Here is an 18,535-nt window from a genome sequence, read left to right as displayed (position 1 = left end):
CCTGGTAGTGGGATTGCTAGATCATATAGTAGTTTGCAATGACAATTATTTTATTTTATGTTTTTTTGGGGGTAGGGGGTACTAGAGATTAAACCCAGAGGCACACTTACCACTGAGCCACATTCCCAGTCCTTTTTATTTTTTACTTTGAGATAGGGTCTTGCTAAGTTGCTTAGGCCCTCCCTAAGTTGCTGATCTCCGACTTGTGATCTTCCTGTCTCAGCCTCTCAAGTCACACCTGGTGGCAATTATTTTATTGACATCTTTGCATTCTTGCTCATTTATTTTTCTTTTAGAAGAGACTTATAACTTAAGACTTGTAGGTAAAACATGTGAAGTTTCTCTTTCAACTTTATTTCTTAGAACAGTTTTAGCTTAATAGAAAAATTGAGTAGAAAGTACAGAGTTCTTGTATACACCCTTCTTCCAGCTAATAGTTTCCCCTATTATTAACATCTTGCATTAGCATGATACGTTTGTGGTTACAACAGATGATTGATACACTACTAACTAGTGTTTATGTTAAGGGTTATTCTTTATATTATACAATTCTTTGAGTTTTGACTAATGTTAAGTGTCATGTATTCACCATAAGTATCATGCAGAATACTTCCACTGTCCTAAAAATTCCCTGTGCTCCATCTATTCAACTCCCACAACATGTGTAATTTTTAAGGCTTTTGAGGCCTAAAGCCAAATTAATTTACAAAATGTTCCAAATACCAGCAGGGTGTGGGAGTCTATATTTTAGCATATCATCAACACAGGGATTATCATTTTTCTTTTTTTTTTTTTAAAGAGAGAGTGAGAGGAGAGAGAGAGAGAGAAAGAGAGAGAGAGAGAGAGAGAGAGAGAGAGAGAGAGAGAAAGAGAATTTTTAATATTTATTTTTTAGTTCTTGGCGGACACAACATCTTTGTTGATATGTGGTGCTTAGGAATGAACCTGGGCCGCACGCATGCCAGGCGAGCGCGCTACCGCTTGAGCCACATCCCCAGCCCTCATTTTTCTTTTTAATTTGAGGGAAATTGACATCTCATATGTATTAGAATAATATCAATAGGATATCAAATGTCCAGACTTTACACAACAAGTAAATGACATTGATTACAATGACAGAGACTTTTTAGCAACTGGCATAAGCCAAAAAAAAAAAAAAAGCCAGGGGGCGGGTGGTGGGATTTATTGCCTCATGCATCTGGATGCTGACCTCAGGGTGATTTGATTCAAGAACTCAACTGACATCAGAGAATGTGCTGTATGTCCCTTATTTTTCTTCTATTGCAGACAGGCTGTTTTATTTTTACCCCCTAAGGAGGGAGATATGCTTGTTGATAACTCTAGGCCTGTATCATTTCAGCCAAGGAGGTCTAGAAAAAAGAGAAATCTTTGCTGTTGATTTAATCCTACATTCACCAGAGCTCATTTTAATACCACTCTAGAAACCCAAATTAAGTTTGTTTAAGAAAAAAAAAAGTGAGTATATTGGCTCTTGCAATCACACAACTAATAAGTTTATGGGGGGCAGTCCTTCTTTCAGGAATAGCTAGGTCTAGGGGCACAAACGGTGCCATAAGTACTTGCTTTTATCTTTTGTGCTGCCCTCCTCTTGATTGGCTTCGCTCTCAGGCAAGCTTTCTCTGCCTGTTGGCAGATGGTTCCTGGCAGCTCCAGGCTTAAATGACTCAGCAGCAGTCAGTCTCATGAGTCTCAAAGGGAGTGTCTCAATTCTGACAGCTTCAGCAAAAGTTCTGAGGAAAACTTGGTTGGCCTATCTTCCTGTTTATCCCTGAAATACCCCTTGCACCAGAGAGATGAAATAATCTGATTAGTTTAGACTGGATTGTGTGTTACCCAGGCACAGAGGTGGGAATTAGCCCTACCCAAATCACAAGGGAGAAAGACAGTAAAAAACGAAAAAGGAGAGTGGATATTGTGGCAACAGAAAGAATAGGTAACTATTACAAATATCTATTCTTATAATGCCAGTATCAGCCCTCCCACAACCACATGTTTGGAGTGTGGGAGAAAGATCTTTCCTAGCAAATTAAGAGAAGGAATAATGCATAGATAAAAAAACAAAACAAAAACAAAAGACAATAAATGTCTACTAAATCATTGTTTTAATTTGCATTCACATATAAAAATTAATTCATATATTTCTTGTCCAATGTATTTGTTCTTTGATAAGTTACCTATCTATTTGGCATTAGGGCAGTTTTTTTTTTTTTTTTTTGGAGAGAGAGAGAGAGAGAGAATTTTAATATTTATTTTTTAGCTTTCGGGAGACACAACATCTTTGTTTGTATGTGGTGCTGAGGATCGAACCTGGGCCGCACCCACTCCAGGTGAGCAAGCTCACTACCACTTGAGCCACATCCCCAGCCCAGGGCAGTTCTTTTATTTAAATTATTCACAAAGTTCCTATGATCTTTATCATTTTCAATGATACATACAGGGAATATTTTTTCCAGTTTGTAAAGTCTTTTTTTGTCTTTTGTTTTTGGTACTGGAGATTTAACCCAGGGGAGCTTTACAGTTGAGCTACATCCCCAGGCTTTTTAATTTTTTAAATTTTGAGACAGGGTTGCTGAGATTGGCCTCAAACTTGCAAACTCAAACTCAAACTCAGCCTGTGAGTTTCTGGGCATACAGGTGAGCACCATCAAGCCCAGTCATCAATTGTTTCTTAACTTTTTAATGTATCTTTTTACACAATAATACAGTTTAAAATTGCACACAGATCCGAGCAGTCTTTATGCTTTTATCATCCCATTATAACATGAAATAGTTTTATGTCTTGTTTACTCTGATTTAAATTCTGAGATCCAAATTCCTCATCTGTAAAATGGGCCATAACTTTTTCCCTATTTTTATTACATGTTTATGACTATCAAACAAGATCAATTTATTTCTAAGTATAGGAGTCAAGTTAGTGGGTAGGAAATATTAGAGTACTGCTCTGAGCACATGCTGTCAGAAAATATTTAATGGTGTTTCATAGAGAATACCACGAATAATCCACTTGCAGCTTGAAGTTACTCTTAATGCCAAATAGAGCAGAATAAACCCCTTCTCTCTTGCCCTAGCCAAGCAGGCTATGCAGCTGGCAAAGGAGATTCCTGAGGCTAACAGAACACAGAGGCCAGTCAGAGTCTGCCAGAGAGGACAAACCAAAGCCTGCCCCAGGTTGAACAAGAAAGCAGAAAGTCAGTATTTTTTTTTTTGAGTGTAATATTGGTGGTAAAAACTTAACACTTTAACTTTGAAAAAAAAAATGAAAATAAACAAATGAACTTGGAGCAGTTCCAGAGTTACAGATTAAGAACTTCCTGTGTGTGGAATTAGAATTCTGACACAAGATGTATCCTCACACAATCTGGGTATGATACATGGATGAAGATCATTATCCTTGGAGAACAGAATCAAGATAGAATGAGAAAAGAAACAATTTCTTTGTTTAAATGGCCAAGGGATTCATAAATTCCTTCATGAAGAAAAACTGGAAATTGGTATAAGACCTCTCCACCCCCACTATGTACTATTGGTATTTTGTCACATATCTTTCGTGTGTGTGTGTGTGTGTGTGTGTGTGTGTGTGTGTGTGTGGTGCTGGGGATTGTGCATACTAGATAAGCATTCTACCACTGAACTACACCCTCAGCCCTGCATACATCTATTTTTAAACACACACACACCCCACAAAAGAATGAGCTTGGCCATGTCCACAAGTCTTTTTGTCACCTTCACAAAGAACTTTTACAGGTTTTGTACAATTCAACTCTCACCTTGCATCATTTTTTTGACAAATTATCTAGTTTTTTTATGGAAAAAAATTGGGATGGGTATTCAGATATTTTTTGAATACTGTTTTGTTGAAAACTATTCAGAGTTTTTTTTTTTTTTAACTACTTAGTTATTTTGCAGGTATGGAAGTGATTTAACTTAGCCATGAACGTGGAGAGAGGGACATTTTATAAATGGGATATAGTAGTGTGGGAGCTGGAATCTCCATTTTATACATTTTATCCTTTTTTCTTCTTTCCCAATAGTTTGGCATAGTTAAATTTATAATAATGCTTCTCCTACTCCTGGTTATATTTAATTGGCAAACTTGACACATTTCTTCTTGCCCAAACCTGCATAACTTTGTATCTAAGTGTTGATTTCCCTCAAAAAACAGACTTTGCCGGCAACCTTATGGGGTTCCCTCTGGCCCTGTGGGAGCTCTGTCTCTTTTTTCCTCATTTGACTAAATCCTGTTCTTCTGGGGATTGAACTCAGGGGCACTCAACACTGATCCACATCCCCAGACCTATTTTGTATTTTATTTAGAGACAGGGTCTCACTGAGTTGTTTAGTGCCTCACCCAGGCTGAGGCTGGCTTTGGACTTGAGATCCTCCCATCTCAGCCTCCCGTGCTGCTGGGATTACAGGCGTGTGCACCACCACACCCAGTTTATGCTCACCCTTTGGAAAAAAAAAAAAAAGCAGACTTTGCATAAAAATAGTTCACTTAAGAGATACAGCTTACACTGCTAGCGAAATAGGGAAGTAATAAAGAGAAAAGAATTCATCCCCTAGAGAATGTACTTCTAAGCCAGCTACCATACACAGTTTCCATGGTACAACTCTGGAAAACAGTGCCAAACATACACCTCAAAATTGTCTTACCTTTGGGGCTAGGATGGGGCTAGGATGTAGCTTGGTGGCAGAGCACTTGCATCATGTACAGGCCCTAGGTTCAAACTCTAGCATCACAAAATAATAATAATAATAATAATTGTCCTATCTTGGTCTTTATATATCATCTTTTGGGAATCATTATTTGAAACACTGTTGGTCTTTGTGAGCTGAGGGAGTCTGGTTTTTCACAGTTCTGGGATAAAGAGCTTTAAAGCATAGAGCTTGAGGTTTAGATTTTGAGAAGTAGTCTAAGCTTGGAAGAAATAGAAGAGCATTACTAGGAAAAAAAACCCCACAACTGAATGGATTGATTTTGATACCAATGCATAATTTTCAGTCCCAAATGAATAGTTGGTAATCTCACAATGCTTTTCTCATAAACTCGTACCTACCCTTTAAAAACTCCATGTCTGATGACTACAATGTCTATATTACACGTATGTCTATTTCTATTGTCTGTTTTTCTCTTGATTTTTTTTGTGTTTTGATCCCATGCACACACAAAAAAATGATCACATCTAGCATGACTCATCTTACTTTTAATTCCAGAATAAAACATTTAAAGAATATAGATCCTCTCTAAGGATTTAATTTTCTTGTCAACACAGTAGCATCATTCATCTTAATACTATCAGGAATTGAGATCATTCTAGGCTTTTTTAGGCTTTGTGAGAGTTGATTTATCTCTAGTTTGCCCTCATTTCTAGATTGTTTTCAGGAATATCAATAGGAAGTGTTGGAGCATATCAATGTCTCTCTTCCTTGGTAGGTCATGAACTATAATTTTTTCCTACCCAATACCATGAAACTACCCAAAGTTTATCTTTTTAGTTTCTTAGATGATACTGCTTGGTTTCTTGCTTTTTTACCATTGCACTGTTTAAGATTTTTTAAAATAAAAGCCTAACTTTATTAAACATACAAATTCAAGAAAGATTACTGAATAAAACAGCAGATCAAAAGCAATGGCATATATATGATGGTACACACATACAGACACACACATACTACATTTACTAAATAGATCAATAGATATACCAACTCATCAAAGTTTAAAATAACAAAGCAAATATTTGTCCCTACACTGTTTCTATAATTTGTGACTATGAAATGGAAACTTCTCATCATATCTATCCATTTATGATAGGAAATTTGACACACTGTCATTGATATATATAATTTTGGAATGTAAAATATATAAACCTATATTTTAGATCCTTTTCTGTTTTTCCTACTTTATTATCTCTTTTCCCAACCCACCTAAGACTCTAGTAGTCAGTCTTCTCTAAGGTCAACTTAGTCAAAATAGGATGTAGAAATCTGGACAACTCTAGGTAGAGAAAAAAATCTCCAGTTAATAGTCTCAATTCTGTATTTACTCTTCCTTTTGACAACTACCTAATAATACCTAAGATGTTATAAAACAAAACAAAACAAAACATACACACTCAAAAGAGACAAGGAAAAGCATTTTGGCTGTCAATATTCATGTTATTCCTAAAAGTTTCCCTTTCTCAACCAGTGTGTGCATTATAACTTTTATGTTTCTGACTATAAATACATAAACATTTACTAAAGCACCCAGAAACCTTATGGTAATCACCATATAATTTCCAAAGTGAATATGTTAGGTGGAGGCAGAGAAGGAAGAAAAATCAAGAAAATATGACAACTTACACAAAAATGTGTCCATGAAATACTTTTAAAAAATGCATAATTAAATTAAATCTTAAATGATATTTTGCTCCATGACTTACATTTTCTCATTGTTTTAGTGTTCATAAAAGGCATAATGTATACCTCTAGGAAAGGAAATTATCTTCTTTATGTATAAATTTTTAACAGCACCAGTGCCAGGTTGAAATTTTCAAAAGGACACATAGTTCATGCTTTCAGGAATCAGGAAACTAAGTCTTTTGACTCATTTAATTCCTATGACATCCATTAATTTTAAGATTTTGACCTTGAACCCATGTGCTTTGCTAAAACTGCTTCTTTTTCTTTATGTGGCAGAGAAAAGTAATTAGAGACATTAAAGCTTTGATACAACTTGGGTGGGTTTAAATGCAAAGATCATGTTGTTAGTCCAAACAACTCTTCCAGGCATTTTAGGTAATCTTAATCTATATTTTAAAATCAACCACTAGATCAGATAATATTTTTAAAAAAATTTCATCCTGCTCTGGTCTGTAAACAAGAACTCATGACTATTAGAAAAACTATTTTTCCCACTTCGAAGTACACAATGGTAACATTAATGAAGAACTACCACTGCAAGCTCATATCTTTAAAAAATGGATGCAACAAGCTTCTTGTTTGTTATTCTTTTTTTTCCACATTTTTATTAGTGTCTTTTTTTTTTAAAAGAGAGCGAGAGGAGAGAGAGAATTTTAATATTTATTTTTCAGTTTTTGGCGGACACAACAGCGTTGATTTTGTATGTGGTGCTGAGGATCGAACCTGGGCCGCACGCATGCCAGGCGAGCGCGCTACCGCTTGAGCCACGTCCCCAGCCCCAATTTATTAGTGTCTTATAGTAGTACATAATGATGGAATTTGTTGTTACATATTTATACTTCCACACAATATAAGAATATAATGTGGCCAATATCTTCTCTCTTATTCTGCTTTTTTTTTTGTACCTGGGATTGAACTCAAGGGCACTTAAACACTGAGCCACATCCCTAGCCCTTTTTTATATTTTATTTAGAGACAGGGTATCACTGAGTTGCTTAGGGCCTCGCTAAGTTGTTGAGGCTGATTTGAACTCAGGATTCTCCTGCCTCAGTCTCTGGGATTATAGATTGTGCCACTGTGCCCTGCTTCTCTTATTTTTGAAGATGGATTTAAATCTATAAATTTATTAAGCAGGTTGTAAGCTCATTAGCTATCTAATCCCAGTCTTCTAAATCAGTATACTTATCAAAATGACTTTCATTACAGTCCCCTTTATATAATGAATTCCCTGAGTGATGTGCCTGAGCATTTGTATAATAGAAGAAGCTTTCTGGTCAGTCTTCTCTAAAAAGTCTGGGTCATAAGTACATCCTTGTATATGACTTGTTATTTTGGGAGTGTTATAATCTAGACCCCTGAGTCTTTCATAGTTTCCTCAAGTCTTGTGCTGAGACTTCTTTGCTACATAATAATGATTTGTCAAAAGTTTTGGTAGCCTGGGTGATTTCACTGGATCCCCAAATTGTCATAATTTGAGCCAAAGCAGTTAAATCATCACTTACTTTAAAAAATGGATATCAATCTGTATACAGGGTAAAAATGGGAGTTCATAACCCACTTGAATCCAATGTATGAAATATGATATGTCAAGAACTATGTAATGGGGCTCAGTGGTAGAGCGATTGCCTCGCATTTGTGAGACCCTGGGTTAGATCCTTGCACCACATAAACATAAATAAGTGAAATAAAGGTATTGTGTCCATCTACAACTAAAAAAAAAAAAGAAGAAGAAGAAGAAGAGCTATGTAATGTTTTGAACAACTAATAATAATAAAAAAATGGGTATCATCCACTAAACAAAGAAAGTAATGTGACATCTGTAGACCACAATCAATTACAGTATTCTGGATGCTTTATCGTACCTCTGGTGCTCTGAATCCTGGTATACCTGTCCTAGGCCAACCTGCTGACCCCTTGAAAGGCAAATACTGCAAACTTTATCCATGGGATAGCAATCACAGGTTAGGTTATCTGGGCAAGAACTGGTAGTTTTCTTTATCACACCACTATTCATAACTTTTTTGGGTAGTAATAACCTTCTTTTTGTTGTTAACTTTCTCAATATTACATTCACAGTCTTTGCTTTATAAATTTTACTGCAGGGCTCTCATGTGAAGTAGAGTTATATATATTGAAATTTCTTTTTCCAAAAACAGAGTTCCGGACAGAAAGACTTTACAGATCCTTCCTTCCCATCCTTTCCTTGTTTAATCTGAATTTGTACTTCTGTGGTAGTTTTTTTGACAGATTTTTTTTTTTTGCGGGGGTGGGGGGGGACTACTGATTCAATTTTCTTAGGTGCTGGGCCATTCTTTGAAATCCTATTTGCTGTGATTACATAAGATCTGTTTTGTGAACCATTCTCCCGCTGAGTTTTAGACTGGACAAATTTGAGAAGCTCTTTTTGTATCATGAATTCTTAGGGCTAAATCAAAGTCTATTAAAGCATATTATTTCAAGCACTTATTATATAAAAAATTGCTGGATTTAACATCATGGTGAACAATACTAAACTGATGGATATATTTCAAAGCTTTGAATAGATTAAACATATATTCCCATCCTTCTTAAAAGAACGAGAATTCAAAATGTTCAAAAAGAACTCATGCTCCAGATATGGCACAGCAACAACCACATGATCATTTTTTCTAAAGCACTATTTAACTCCCATGATATTGTCTTCCCCCAGCCACAGTTAGACACTGCAGTTCAGCTTCAATTCTTTTTTTAAATTCTAATTTGTTATATATGATAGCAGAATGTATAACAGTTCATATTACACACACAGAGCACAATTTTTCATATTTCTGGTTGTATACAAAGTATGTTCATGCCTTTTGTGTCTTCATATATGTACTTAGGGTAATAATGCCCATCTCTTAGCTTCAAATCTTATAGGATGACTTGTTGGAATTAAGTTTGTTTTAGAGCAATTTTCTCTTCAGATCCTACTTGTAACCGTGCTTTGACCAAATAAGCAGAGCTGATAGTGTCTTCTCCAATTTTGTTCTTAATTTAAAACACATTCTCAGGCTGTGGTACAGCTTTATATAGCTTCTCAACATCTTTTTGAACAGTTTCAAATGAAACTGTTGGCCACCTCCCATGCTTTGGGCCTGAGGTGAGGCAGAACATCCTGGTGGAAGTGCATAGCAGGGGTAATCTGCTTAGTTCATGGTAGTTTGAAGAACAGAGAGCACAGTTGAAGATTTTGTAAACGTCCTAAAGGCAAAAGCCACATCAACTGTAGGGCTCACTTCTCAAGTCCTGGCTGTGTGTGTTTTCTAGAATTCCAAGTTTTTTTTCCCCCTTAACTGTAGGGGATACGTGGGGGCTCTCTATCATCATGTATGCTAGAAATTAGCAGGATTTTTGGATTTTATTTTTTTTCCTTGAAGGGTCAGGCAAGATCCTTAGCTGAGACTAAAGGACAATTCAGGAGGCAAGAGAGTTGAGGTGACATAAGTAGTGAAATACAGAGGAAGCAAGAGAAGATTTCTGCTTCAGGTTAGCTAGTATCAAACCAATCACCAGCTGAGGACAACTAGCAAAATTGGGTAAGAAAAAAAATAAAATTCCAGATGTTTGAAGTCATTGGAAATGGACCAAAGTAGCCAGAACTTTGTGTGCTGAGACCTGAGAGAAGGGAAATGTCCAGCTCAGCTGCTGGACAGTTTATGTTAACTTTTTCCCCCTGGCTCAGGAAATGTTCTGACTTGAAGCATAGAACAGTAGAGCCTGATCAGTCTTCACTGAGTGCCCACTGTATTCAGGATAGAAACCAGACTCTTTATAGTGGCCTATAAAGCTTGGCATGTAAAGGTTTCTCCTTGCCTGGATTGATAGCCACATTTATGCCATCTACCCTCATTTTGTGTGTGTGTGTGTGGGGGGGGTGGGGTACTCAGGATTGAATTCAAGGGATTGAAGTCAGGGACATTTGACCACTGAGCCACATACCCAGCGCTATTTAGAGACAGGGTCTCGCTGAGTTGCTTAGCACCTTGCCATTGTTGAGGCTGGCTTTGAACTTGTGATCCTCCTGTGTCAACCTCCAGAGCCACCAGGATTACAGGCGTGCACCACCACGCCTGGCACCTTCCCTCATTTTTATAATGCTTCAGTCACAGTGGCCTTCTTTCAACTCCTTCTACTTGAAAAACTCAGGCGTTCTCTATGTTATTCCCTCTGCCTGGGTCGAGTTTCCCACCTTTTCTCTTGTCTTATTTCTATCCATCTTTCAGAGACCACCTTCCTAGAGACTTTCTTTACAATATCTTCATGCCCTAATGCAGTCCTAGTTTTAAAACTGGACACCACCTTCTCCCTAGCAGCTACATACACATGTAGGTCACTCTGCAAATATTTATTGAGTGAATGAAAGAATACTCTCAGTTGGTGTGGCAGACTTGAACTTTTGGCCAGGTGTGGTGGCACATGCCTGTAATTCCAGCCTCTTCTTAGGCTGAGGCAGGAGGTTTGGGAGTTCAAAGCCAGCCTCAGCAAGTTAGCGAGGCTCGAGCAACTCAGGGAGACCCTGTTTCTAAATAAAATACAAAAAGAGCTGGGGATGTGGCTCAGTGGCTAAGTGCCCCTCAGTTCAATCCTTGATACCAAAAAAACAGAACAACAACAACAAAAACAGTCAAACAAACAAAAAACTTAGAATTTTATCACAAAAGAAAGAAAGAAAGAAAGAAAGAAATCAGGTTCTAGATAAGGTTCTGTGCCTGGGTGTCCAAGATCTTGGACAACCCTTCAAATGTCCTCAGACTATTTCTTTGTGTCTAAAATAGAGATAGTACCTGCTGTACAGTCTACAGTGTTTCTGTAAAAATCAAATGGTAGATGGTCTATTATAAGTGTCTTAACAATTATAAAATGCTTCTATAAGCCTAAGTTTGTGCACTATTCACTGACTGAAAAGGAAATTGTGTATAATCCAACAGCAAAATATGTTTTTAAATGCTGCATTATCAACACTGTGCTACATTCATCTTAATTACCAATGTTTTTTTTTTTTTTCCCAGAAAAGTAAGGGAAAGGTAAGTAATTCTATAAGACATCTTTCCATATTGCAAAAACTATTGTTCTGGTCAGGTCTTTAAGTCATAGCAGAAAAAAAAAAACAAAAAACAACTGACTAAAACAGTAGATAAGTGTACTTGGAGCATAATGCCTAGCATATGATCAGAGTTCAAACACCACTTACTGAATGAATTTCCCTAAGTTTGCTTTTCTTATAACATCCATATCTAATACTCAGTCATGGTCAAGATTCTCTCATGTTTAAGTCTTCTATTGAGTAAGGAGCCCTCACAGCATTTAAACTTGGGGTTGGCGAGCATGAAGGTATTTTGAAGATGTGGCACTGAAATGAGAGACAATTTAGGAGGCACTAACATTCCTGAAAGAATAAACTATTCACACGACCTGCTTTGCCTTGGATAGTTGGTAGGTGGCAGCAACAGACCAGAAATTATGGTTCGTTTAAATCATCAGAGCACTGGAAGAGTGCTTTTCAAAGTAATTATTTCATTAATTTTTAACAAAATAAAACAGCATAACTGCAAGTAGATAATAAAAATAAATAAGCAAGATATAACTAATGTGCAGAATATAGATCACTTAAGCTTTTATCTTATAGACTTTCAACAACAGCTTATTTTTCAAAAGCTCCAGGCTTAATTTCATTACCATTTTTAGTATTTCTCCTGTTTATAAGTATTGAAAATTTTAATGCTCCTTTATTGACAGGGGATGTGTGTGGGTGGCATATTTGAACTTTTGTTCTGCCTTATTTTGATCTACTCCAATTGTGAACATTTTGCCCCCATGCATTGCATTGGTCAAGGTTTAGTTATTGTATATTCATTTAGATAGTTTAAACGGAAAGGGATTTAACATTGGGTATAAATGGCTTATGGAATTGTTGGCAGGACTAAGGAGAGAGATTCTGAGATCATTTACTCTCAACCTTAGCTTCATATCACAAGAATCTGGGCTGCTTTTTTTTTGGGGGGAGGGTCCCTGGGATTAAACTCAGGGGCACTCGACCACTGAGCCACATCCCCAGCCCTATTTTGTATTTTATTTAGAGACAAGGTCTCTCTAAGTTGCTTTGCACCTTGCTATTGCTGAGGCTGACTTTGAACTAGCAATCCTCCTGTCTCAGCTTCCTGAGTCGCTGGGATTACAGGTGTGCGCCACCATGCCCGGCTGGGCTGCTTTTTAAGACACCAATTCTAGAATCCAGTGAAGGCATACTGAATCAAAACCTTTGGACACATGTATGAATATTATTGATAAGCTCCCCTCATGATTAGAATGTGCAGTCAGGGCTGAGAACCCTTTGAGCCTGAGGTTTCAGGATTGACTCTCAATGTAAATTGGGTCATCAAGGAAGATTCTGATATCTCTGTAATCAGAAAACATGTGCTTGATTTGGAAGCTGCTGCACCAGCTGCTGCTGCATTCAAAACTGCCTTGTGACTGAGGATGTAGTTTAGTGGTAGAGTTCTTGCTTAGCATGTGCAAGGCCTAGAGTTTGATCCCAAGCAAAACACACATACACACACAAACATACACAGAGAGAGAGAGAGAGAGAGAGAGAGAGAGAGAGAGAGAGAGAGAGAGAGAGAGAGAGAATAAATAAATAATAAAAGACTGCATTCCCTGAAATCATTGAAAACTGCAACCTTCTGGAAACTGTCATATCCAGAAAGTTGCCACTCCATAACTTGCTACTTGCTGTAATATCAGCTAGTAAAATAGAAGTCCTGCATCATGCCTCTTGGTGCTCTGGAAGCCACAGAAAAACTAGATTCTTCCACTACTACGCTTATCAGAACCACCATGCCCTCCCTCACTCATGCTCTCCCTCAACATCTATCATGTTAATTTTGCTGGTGGAAACTATCACATGTGGGATCTTAATTGTAAGAATAGAGGTTGTAGCTTTAAACTTTTCAGCCCTAGGGAAATGAATGGCAAACTAGAAAGAGATTGGAATGCATGTGTGCACCAATCCACTGCTATACCGAGGACTTCAAGAAGTAGGTGAGTTATCCTAAAGGATTTTTTCTTCTCTTTTCACATTTTTTTAATTGGTGCACTATAGTTGTACATAATGATGGGATTTTGTTACATATTTATATATGCCATAACATAATCATATAATTTGGCCATTATCACTCCCAATACTTCTTCACTCCTCCCACCCTCTGGTCCTTTTCTCTAATAATCTTCCTTTGATTTTCATGAGATCCTTGTCCCCTGACCTTTCTTTTCCTTTTTCCTCTTTAGCTTCCACATGGATAAAACATTCAACCCTTGGCCTTCTGAATTTGGCTTATTTCATTTAACATAATGGTCTCAAGTTCCAACCATTTCCTGAAAATGACATAATTTCATTTTTCTTTATGGCTGAATAAAATTCCATTGTGTATGTATACATTTCCTTTATCCTTCATCTGTTGATGGACACCTAGGCTGGTTCCTTAGTTTGGCTATTGTGAATTGCACTGCTATTAGCATGAGTATACATGTATCTCTGTAGTATGACAACTTTAATTCTTTAGGATAAATACCAATGAGTGGTATAGCTGGATCATATGGTATTTTCATGCCTACTCTTTTGAGGAACCTACACTCTGATTTCCATAATAGTTGTATAATTATGATACCAACAGTGTAAAAAGCATTTATTATTTTTTGTATTCTTGACTGCTATTCTGACTGGTATAAGATGAAATCTCACTGTAGTTTTGATTTCCATTTCCTTAATTGCTAATGGTTTTGAATATTTTACCATATATTTGTTGGCCATTTGTATTTCTTCTTTTGAGAAGTGTCTGCTTAATTCATTTGCCCGTTTACTAATTGGGTTATTTGAGTTTTGGTGTAAAGTTTTTTGAGTTCTTTATATATTCTGAATATTAATCCTCTGTCAGATGAGTAGCTAGAAAAGATTTTCTCCCATTCTGTGGGTTCTCTCTTCACATTCTTAATTGTTTCCTTTGCTGTGCAAACACTTTTTTTAATTTGATGTCATCTTATTTATTAACTCTTATTTCCTAAGCTTTAGGGGTCCTACTGAGAAAGTTGTTGCATGTGCCTATATGTTATGAGTATTGGCCCTATGTTTTCTTCTAGGAACTGCATAGTTTCTGGTCTAATTCCTAGATCTTTGATCCAATTTGAGTTGATGTTTATGCAAGAGTAAGGGAAAAAGGTCTAGTTTCATTCTTCTACATATGCATAATCAGTTTTTCCAGTACCATTTGTTAAAGGGGCTGTCTTTTCTCCTGTGTATGTTTTTGGCACCTTTGTCAAGGATCAGATGACTGTAAATGAGTGGGTTTGTCTCTGTCTATTCAAATCTGTACCATTGGTCTATGTCTGTTTTTATGCCAGTACCATGTAGTTTTTGTTATGATGGCCTTGTAGTAATTTTTTTTTCTCTGCAGTAATTTGAAGTCATGTATTATGATGCCTTCAACATTGTTCTTTTGACTTAGGATTGCTTTGGCTATTCTGGGTCTCTATTCTTCCAAATGAATTTTAGGATTTTTGGTTTTTTTCTAGTTATGTGAAGAACGTCATTGGTATTTTGATGGAGATTACATTTGAATCTGTATATTGCTTTTGGTCGTATGGCCACTTTAACAATATTAGTTCTGCCTATCCATGAACATGGGAGGTCTTCTTCAATGTTCTATAGTTTTCACTAGATTGGAGGACTCTCAATGTTACATTAGCCCAGACCTGAAGGTAAAGCTGATTTACATCTTGTAGGGAGTGTGTGTGTGTTTCGTGTGAGAAAGTATGTCCTTCTCCAGACAAAAGCTCCTTTCATAGGAACAGCAAATCTGAGACTGGCTGAAGTCCATGAATGGGGGTTATTAGAAAAAGAAGTGTTATCTACTTGTTTGAGTTGTCATTTAAAGTTGTGGCCCTTCCCTGTCTTTGTGCTATAGCTCAGAGTCTGGCTTTCCTGTTTGTTGCTACCTTGATATGTCCAAGCATTGTTATCTGTAGTTAGTCTTAACTTTACCCTTCCCATAATACCTACAGATGCATATTTCATGTTTTCTAAACCACCCAGTGCTAATCATAATCATATTTTCCACAGTTTCCTCACTTCCAGATATGTGCTTAAGTGTTTTATATTATTTCTTCTTTTGGAAATGTTTCTGTAACACATTCTCTTCATTAATGGAAATATTAGCAAATTTGATTATCTGCTTGTGTTTCTTTATGTCAGTTAAGATTTGCTTTTCTGCTTTGAAAGTCAACTATTTGATCTGTCATTGCCTGAGCATGACTTAGCAGTTGATTAAAAATTTAAATTATGTGTCCATAATTCTGAAACAGTGATTCTGATAATGAACTACAGTGAGAAATTATTTTGGAATGCTATTATAAAAATAAGTAACTGGATATTAAAAAGTACTTTTTAAAAGCAAACTTTTAATTTTAGAAATTTTAGATTTATAAAATTGTGAAGATAGCATAGAGCTTCCATGTACCCCTCAGTCTTCCCAACTATTCACATATTATTATAATAAATGGTATATTTGTGCCACTATTAGTAATACATAGTACATTTTTCATTATTAATGAACCAATATTGATATCTTTTAAAACTAATTTTATTAGTGCATGGTAAGTATAGTGGGATTCATTATATTGGATATGTAATATATGCTATATTTGGATATGCACAAAACTTGATGTCTAATTATTAACTAAAGTCCATACTTTGTTCAGATTTTCTCAGTTTTTACCTTAAGTTCTTTTTCTAGTCCCAAACATCATCTTCCTAGGCACCTTTTAGACGTTTCTCAGGATTTGTTTTGATGACTTTTACAGTTTTGAGGATTACCAGTCAGGTCTATTTTGTAGAATGAAAATGAATGTTTTATAATTTTAAAATTTATTTTCAAATTTTACAAAAATTTCAAATATATGCAAAATTACAGAATACTAAAATGAACCTATATACATGACCCAGCCTTAATAATCACCAATTTGCTAAGTTTATTCTAAGAAACTGTCCTAATTCCTATTCTTGAGGATTTAAAAGCAAGTCCCAATATTATATCATAGCACCTTCATGTATTTCAGTACACCTTTAAGAGATAAGGGCTTAAAAATATGCACACAATGCCATTGTCACATGTAAAAAGTTAATGAGGATTCTATTAATATTTAATAGCATGGATTTAAAAAAAGTCCTTTTCTGTTAATATACTCAGATCAGGATACAAACAAGGTTTATTTATTAAAGTCTGTTGATTTGAATAGGGGCTTTTTGTCTCACTTTTAGCCTAGAACAGACACTGAAAAAATGCCCTGTGTTATGCAAAAGGGGCATTTCAATGGGTTTTAATCTCTTAGACTAACACTCAACTTAGGTTGTAGATGATTGCTTTGGGAAAAGTCACTGATAAGCTGTGGCATTTTCCTTTTACAGTGAAAGAGAAGTAGGGTATTTTCTTTTCACCCCCAGCTCAGTGAGAAGGGACTTTAAGTGAACCTCTGATAGCTTGGCATTTACTCCTTGGAGCTAGAAGGGACAGGTAGTTGAGCCTTACCTAAGTAAAGTCAAGAAGAAAGGCTGGCACCTACCAAGCAGAGCAAAGAGAGGCCGTGGAATTCAGAGTCACTCTATGACTTCTATTAATGGTACAGCAGAGATAGGAGTTCCAGCAATTAGATGTGTTTGGAGGGAGAGATCTATTCTTATGGTCAGTTTAAAGTGGATCCCGCCCAGATGGCCTTCTTGTTGGGGGTTAGTCTCAGCAGAAAGAATCTGGAGGTGTCATTTAATACAAAGCTGGGATGGAACAAGTACAGAGTAAAGGGATTCTCTATCAAGGGAACAGCAACCAGGAATTTCTAGTGGGGTAAAGACATACTTTCCTTCAAAAAAGGATTCTGCAAAAGAATTAATCAACCTTCAATATTTGCCAATCCCAGAGAGCCCATATGATATACCCATTTCTTCTAATTCTCAGCTACCTAGGGGAAAACTGAGGCAAGGGAAGGATCAACCATGCCTTCTCCCTCACTTAGCCTAAGCAGTACTGGGCTGGGAGAGGGAAGAAGCTTTAATATTTCATGTCCTCTTGAGTTATAAAAATTAAAGTGGATTGTGATAAAGAAAAATTGGTCCAAACTTGAGATACTTGGGAAGGAAACATGCCTTCCTGATAAAATGCTTAAGCAATTTTCTGATAAATTGTAATAAGATGTAAGCTATTTCTGAGAAATAGCTACTAAGTCAGCTAAACACATTAAGAGTTTGGTGGCTAATGATTTTGAATCCAGTTTAGTAATAATTATTTAGCCACATCTTTAGCTTATGAAGTATTCCTTCTATAAGGGAATCATTGAATTAGCTTATTTAGGTCTTTTCCCTTGTGGAAGTTAACAATTTGTATCCTTTTGAGAACTGCTCTTTCCACATGATCACAAAAATATATCAGGAATAGAAATGTTGATGGATGAAGTAATTTTGGTTGTCTTTGAAATCAATTATATCCCAATTTCAACTTTCTGAGAAATCACTGCAGGAATGACTCTCAACTGACCCTTTGTGGTGATAAATTAGAAATTTACAGGTTGCACCTCCTCAATTTAAATGTCACTTGGACCCAGAGATTGTTGCCTGTCCTTCCTTACTTCACAGGTTCTACATTGTATAGGTAGGATTTTCCTTTTATATGCATTCCTTAAATATTATCCTACAACATAAACAATTTGTCTTAAAATGTTCAAGGAAGAGACTTACATGATGTAAGGGTTTAATTTTGACCAATAGTAATAACAGAGCCGAGTTATTCCAAAATTGTTGCTATAGATAACTAGGATGAAATTTGGTAAGAACTTGCAGAGGTAACTGAGCAGGAGAGAGAAAGATCTGGGAATAGCAGGAGTATTCCATATAAAGTGGATCCAAGAACAAAGGCTTTTTAAAATAAATCTCTCTTTTTGGATTGTAGAATAATTCAGTGTTTTGACTATGTTATATATAATCTAATATATATATTTGACAATGTTATATATATTATATATAATATATATTTGACAATGTTATTTATAATCT

General features: G+C 36.3%; 1 pseudogene; it reads right to left on the bottom strand.

The window, feature by feature from the left end:
- Positions 1-7,075: 7,075 nt before the first annotated feature.
- LOC144368964 (cell division cycle 7-related protein kinase pseudogene) lies at positions 7,076-18,158 on the bottom strand (annotated as a pseudogene).
- Positions 18,159-18,535: the final 377 nt, after the last annotated feature.

The sequence above is a fragment of the Ictidomys tridecemlineatus genome, chromosome 12 (genome assembly GCF_052094955.1).
Source record: "Ictidomys tridecemlineatus isolate mIctTri1 chromosome 12, mIctTri1.hap1, whole genome shotgun sequence".
Classification (NCBI taxonomy): domain Eukaryota; kingdom Metazoa; phylum Chordata; class Mammalia; order Rodentia; family Sciuridae; genus Ictidomys; species Ictidomys tridecemlineatus.
Note: the sequence above shows the minus strand (reverse complement) of the source record. Positions and strands in the feature narration are given on the sequence as shown.